Raw genomic sequence first — 6,165 nt, forward strand, 5'->3', positions numbered from 1 at the left:
ATGGCGGTCGGTAAAAATAAGTCATTTAAAAGGAGGCAAAAAAGATGTTAAAAAGAAGGTTGTGAACCCCTTCACCCGCAAAGATTGGTAAGATATTAAAACACCCTCGATGTTCGCTACCAGACAGGTTGGCAAAACCTTGGTCAAGCGTACCCAGGGTACCAGAATTGCTTCTGAAGGTTTGAAAGGTAGAGTTTTTGAAGTAAGTTTGGCTGATCTTCAAAATAACAAGGAAGCTGAAAGGTCTTTCCATCTATGGTCAAGAAGTGGCAATCACATATTGAAGCCTCTGCTGATGTGAAAACCTCAGATGGTTATTTGCTTAGAGTGTTCTGCATTGGATTTACTCAACTCATCAACCCACAATTTTCTCAGAGGAAAACTTGTTATGCACAACACACTCAAATCAGGGCTATCCGCAAAAAGATGGTTGACCTCATCACCCGCGATATCCAAGGGTCAGACTTGAAAGAGGTTGTAAACAAATTGTTGCCCGACAGTATCGCCAAGGACATAGAAAAGGCCTGTCAGGGAATCTACCCTCTACATGATGTCTACATTAGGAGAGTCAAAGTTCTTAAGAAGCCCCGTTACAAACTTTCCAAACTGTTGGAGTTGCATGGCGACGCGAAAGGATCAGGAGAAGGTTCGGGTAATTCAGGTGCGAAGGTCGACAGACCTGAGGGCTATGAACCACCAGTGCAGGAGACAGTATAAGTGTTTATGACATGTTAAGTATAAAATGAAAAATAAATACTATTTTATTTAACTAAAAAACAAAAAAAAGTCAATCTGTAATTATTAATATCTGTCATAGTTTTCTAAAGGAAATTGACAAGGGTAATTATGTATTGGTAGTATTTTTAGATTTCCGAAGGGCATTTGAAACAGTTGATAGAAAGATCTTATTGAAAAAACTTAAGTTTCTTGGTATTGGGCAGACCGTATTAAATTGGTTTGAATCATATTTATCCAGTAGGCGACAAAAAGTTAAATTTAAAAACTGTATTTTAGAGTCATTAAATGTTGAGTTTGGAGTTCCGCAGGGTACTGTTTTGGGTCCTCTATTATTTCTACTTTACATAAATGATATAGTCAAATCTGTTAATCGTTGCAAAATCGAATTATTTGCTGATAAATAAAATATATTGATTTGGAAAACTTGAATATTAGGATCAATGACACAAGAAGTCACGAAAGCCAAATTAAATATTTAGGAGTTATATTTGATTCAAATTTAAGTTTTTACGCACATGCTGGCTAGATCACAAGAAAATTTGCAAAAAAAGTTGGTTTTGTTGCCAGGGTAGGATCTAAATTGTCACTAGGTACAAAGTTGTTATTGTATAATAGCATTGCAGCCCCACATCTCGAATTTTGCGCAACACTTTTGTATTATCTACCAAATTTTAAAATAGAAAAACTGCAACTCGTACAAAATAGAGATATGAGAACCATTTTAAACTGTAATAGATACACACCTATCTCAACAATGCTTAACGTATGCAATATGTTATCTGTAAAACAAAAAATTATGTTCAATGTATATGTTTTATTATTTAAAATTAACAATAACATGTTACCACAATATATTTGTAATAAGATTAAATTTTTCAGTGATGTACATAGCTATTGAAATAACACAAGAAATTGTAATAATTTTATTTAAACCGATAGATGTGCATTTAGTCAAATGTTGAATTCTGTTCTATATAAGGGCTTGTATGAATATAATATGTTGCCAATTACTATAAAAAATTGTGATGGTTTAACTGCATTTAAAAAACTTCTGAAAGAGCATGTTTAAGTTTAAATTATTATTTGTGTATTTTATTTATTATGTATAATTTTTTCTTATGCCATTTATTTTAAATTTTATCTGTTTAAACAATACGTTAGTAGAAGTGCATTTGTGGTCTTGTATGTGGCTTTTAACAACTTTTGGATGGGCCACTGTGGGGAAAGACCTAGATCAAGGACGGTGTTTGCGGATCGGAATAAAGCGGCATCCATGGATTACCGGGATGCTGTGGTTCCTGGAAAAACCGGGGCACCGCGGGTTCTCGCCGAGTTGTCCCCCATTGAACCCAATTCAACTAAGCTACAACTTGACCCAGATACAGGTGTCGTTATTGCCGCTATGCGATTTTATATGTCTATAGTTTACAATAACTTGTTTTGTCAAATCATCGGGTTGCAGTGACCCACGTATGTATTAATTCGATATTTGTTATTCCTGCTTACGAAAGTAGGTTATAATGTACTGGGTTTACAAAAATATTATAATTTCATTGAACTTTGTAAAAATGTATTGTATTTCATATGTAGCTTTTTCTATGCTAAATAAAGATTATTATTATTATTATTATTATTATTATTATTATTATTATTATTATTATTATTATTATTATTATTATTATTATCTTTAAATTCACCAAATCTTCAAATCTTGATAGGTCAATAATACAAATTTGGACTTGTTTAATTTTTTTTGAAATATCAATGAAAATGTCAGTATTTTAGAAGACCTAATAAAACTCTTTAAATTTTGAAGAAGTATAAAGAATTCTTGGATTTTGACTCGAAATTTTAATTTTTCAAATATTTTTAATTTACAAAAAATCTTTAATTTCTGACCTGCCAATAATTTAAATCTGGATTTGTTTTATTTTTATTTAATTTATAAAATATTTAAACTAAAGTAAATGAAAATAAAAGTACTTTGGGATTTTGCTTCGAAATTTATTTTTTTTAATTATTTGTTTTGAAGTATCAATAAAATTTTTAGTATTATAGGATTTTTAATGAAACTAATTAGGCCATGATTCACTCCTCAAAAAATAAAACTAAATAAAATCAAAACATAAATACCTAATGATTATTTATACCAAACCTCTGGTTTTAATATTTTTTAATTTTTGTGTCTTTTAATTAACTTTATAAAAGTTAAAGGATATAAAGAAGTTAAAGGATATAAAGGACTTTGGGATTTTAGTTAGATATTTAATTTTTCTTTAGACTTCAAATATCAATAAATTTTTTAGTATTGTATGAATTTTAATGACACTGTATTATTTAGTTACAAATTCATAAAATTTCCTATTCGAATAGGTTAACGATTTAAATCTAGATTTGTTTAGTTTTTTTTATTTAAAATTTATTATAAATGAAAGTTAAGGGAAATAAATAGTTTTATAATTTTAGTTCGATATTAATTTTTTTAATACTTTATACTCTATTAAATATAATTAAATATTTTATCTCTTCCTTACTTCAACCACTTTAGGAATTTTTTAAAAGTCCTTAGAATTTTTAAAACTATTGACATTTTTTAAACGCCTTTATTTTCCTTATAGAAATATTTTATTTATAACTTACCTATAAATTCTTTAAATTTTCTCTTTATAACATGTCAAAAATTTAAATCAGGATTTGTTTAATTTTTAAAACTAAATTTATAAAAGTTAATGAAAATTAAGATTTTTAGTTCGGGTCTCAATTTTTTTATTTTTATTTTGTAATTTTAATAAAACTCTACATTTGTTTAATTTTTTCATTAGTTTAAAATTATTTTAAGCAAAGTTAATAAAGCTGATGAATTTTAGATTTTTTCTTAACAGCTTAATTATTGAATTAATTATAAATTGATCAAATTTTGTGTACTTGATAAGTCAAGTATTATTTTGTTTAATTTTTTAAATTTACAACTAAATCTATAAAAGTTAATAATAATGCACAATTTTTACTTGAAATTTTAATTCGCAAAAATCTCCTTTCAGGTCAAGGATTTAAAACAAAATTTGTTTAATTTTTTTTTTAAATTAAAATTATTAAGAATTTTGAAATTTTAAATCGGGATTTAATTTTTTTTTTTAACTTTTTTTCGAGCTTTTGAAAAATTATTAAAGCCTTTAGTATTTTATAATTTTTATGCAATTGGTAAGTTTTTGATAAAAAATTTCCAAATTTTTACGCAAAATTAAAAAAAAAATATATATTTAACACCCTTTTATTTATATAAAATAAAAAAAGGAATAAATCCTCTCTTTTAAAATATTTCATTGATTATAAAATCTCTTTTCCCTCTGAAGAAACCATTAACAAAAATGACACTCAAGAGCACATATTTTTTCTCGTTGGCTTTCTCATATCTATTAGCAGAATCCAATAAGCATAAACTCGTCTTAGTTACCCTTAAGGTCTCACTTAAAAATTGAATAAAGTTTAGTTCAACTTAAACGGGTGAACAGTGTATCGAATATAAAGTCAGGCAGACAAGTAAAAGAGAGCACAGAGGGTGGTATCATCATCTTAAAGTGGAGAGAGAGCTCGAGCACCGAAGGAAGTCGGGACAATGAGGGGGTAATCAATAGCTCATTAGGGTTGCTAATAACGTGGCACTTAGCTGCCGGGCTGACATCGTGCCTTTATGCCCTTTAAAGGGCTGTTTTTCGGTTAAGCCCGTTCCCAGCCCTAAGAGCAGCCCATGGTTGTTAATAATAAATTTGCAATTTGTTTGCCGGAGGACGACGGAAAAAGTTTATTCAACGAGGTGTACCGAAAGGGGCGGATGTGTATTGGATATCGGCTTTTTCTTATAGTAATAAGCAAATAATGAATTAATTATTTTGGGGTTTTTGGGGATCTATTGAGTGTGGATCTTGAGATGGAGTAAAGTTAATACCTAAGTGTATTAGATAGACAAAAAAAGATAGCTTATAAAATAAACATAACTTTGTTATGATATGAGTTACAAGGCCTAAAAATGTTATTTTTTTATTTCTCAATTATAGGCTAAATTATATTAAAAGTACAGTTTTCTCATGTAATTTACTACAGTAAAAGTTTTTAAATTATTAACTTTTTTACAACTTGAGTCTATGAGTAATCTGTGAATTACATGTGAAAAATCAGAAATTAACAATATAATTAATTTTTAAAATTCACTTTATCGCTACCAAATTTTTTACCTTTTTATACTTACTATATCTTTTTTTTAAACAAGACCACTAAAAATATTAGTAAAATGAAAACATATTGCTAAAAATAGATAAACATAAAAATCCGATTTATAAAATTACATTAATTTTGAAAAATTGCACAAATCATACAACATAAAGTAATAAAATGAAAATAAGATAACACTCAAGATAAGAAAACATTCAACCAAAGTCAAAAAAGCATTAACCAAGCCCATTTTTGCTACACAATGGCAAAAGGCTATCCAAGTTGTTAGCAAAAGTTACCGATCACCAACACTAATACTCTGCAAAATTTTAGCTAATCATCAAATGACAAAAATGTCGAAATGTCATTGAAAAGCAAATGTATGTCTACCCTGAGGAAAAAAAAAACCAAAAAAAAATGAACTTTAAGGCCAATTTACCACTGAGTCTGAAAACCCACAGACAATAACGTCTCAAATAAAACTTTTTGACAAACCTGATTAAATGATTCAGAAAAGTCAGTATATATGGTATTTACTTGCCTACGTTCTTCCATTAGGAGTAAGAAATTAGATAAATAACTGCATGAAAATTTAATAAAAACATATCATACATTTTTTCCAAGAGACCCTAAGATGAGATCGTGACTTTGTGTTTTTACGTTTGTTTAATTGCATGAAAACTTCTCTAGAATACTACTAATATAACTCTAAAATTTGTTCTTGGACTGGTTTATAAAAGTTGTGGGTATCAGTGAATCTCTCTCAAGATTCAGAACGAAAAGCCTTTACTAATTTCTGTTTCCTTAAAAAAGGCCTAATATAGGCCGAAAAGGCTTGAAGTTTTATTTGGCTTGATATCTAACTGAATAAAAAAAAAATATTTCATTATGGTAGTCTATGATTAATGACTCATGTTGCACATTTCCGTTGTAAGATAAGGCATCAGACCAAAAAGTGAGCAAATAATCGATTTTTTGAGTTTCAACCGCATTTTCTTTTGATATACATGCTCAATCGCCTCGAAGTGCTATTTCTTTACCAACTGGAAATTTATATTTGTTTTTTATAATTTATTTAATCTTTTATAATTAATTATTCTAATAATATATATAACTATAAATAAGAGAAGTTTTTTATGAGACATACAAATTACCTTGGGAAATACAAATAAATGTATAGAAAATTTGACTCTAAAAGACGTCAGAAATATGATAGGA

General features: G+C 28.2%; 1 pseudogene; it reads left to right on the plus strand.

Annotated features, from left to right (window-relative positions):
• LOC126735160 (40S ribosomal protein S3a-like) lies at nt 1-779 on the plus strand (annotated as a pseudogene).
• Nucleotides 780-6,165: the final 5,386 nt, after the last annotated feature.

Source organism: Anthonomus grandis, chromosome 4, assembly GCF_022605725.1.
Source record: "Anthonomus grandis grandis chromosome 4, icAntGran1.3, whole genome shotgun sequence".
Taxonomy (NCBI): domain Eukaryota; kingdom Metazoa; phylum Arthropoda; class Insecta; order Coleoptera; family Curculionidae; genus Anthonomus; species Anthonomus grandis.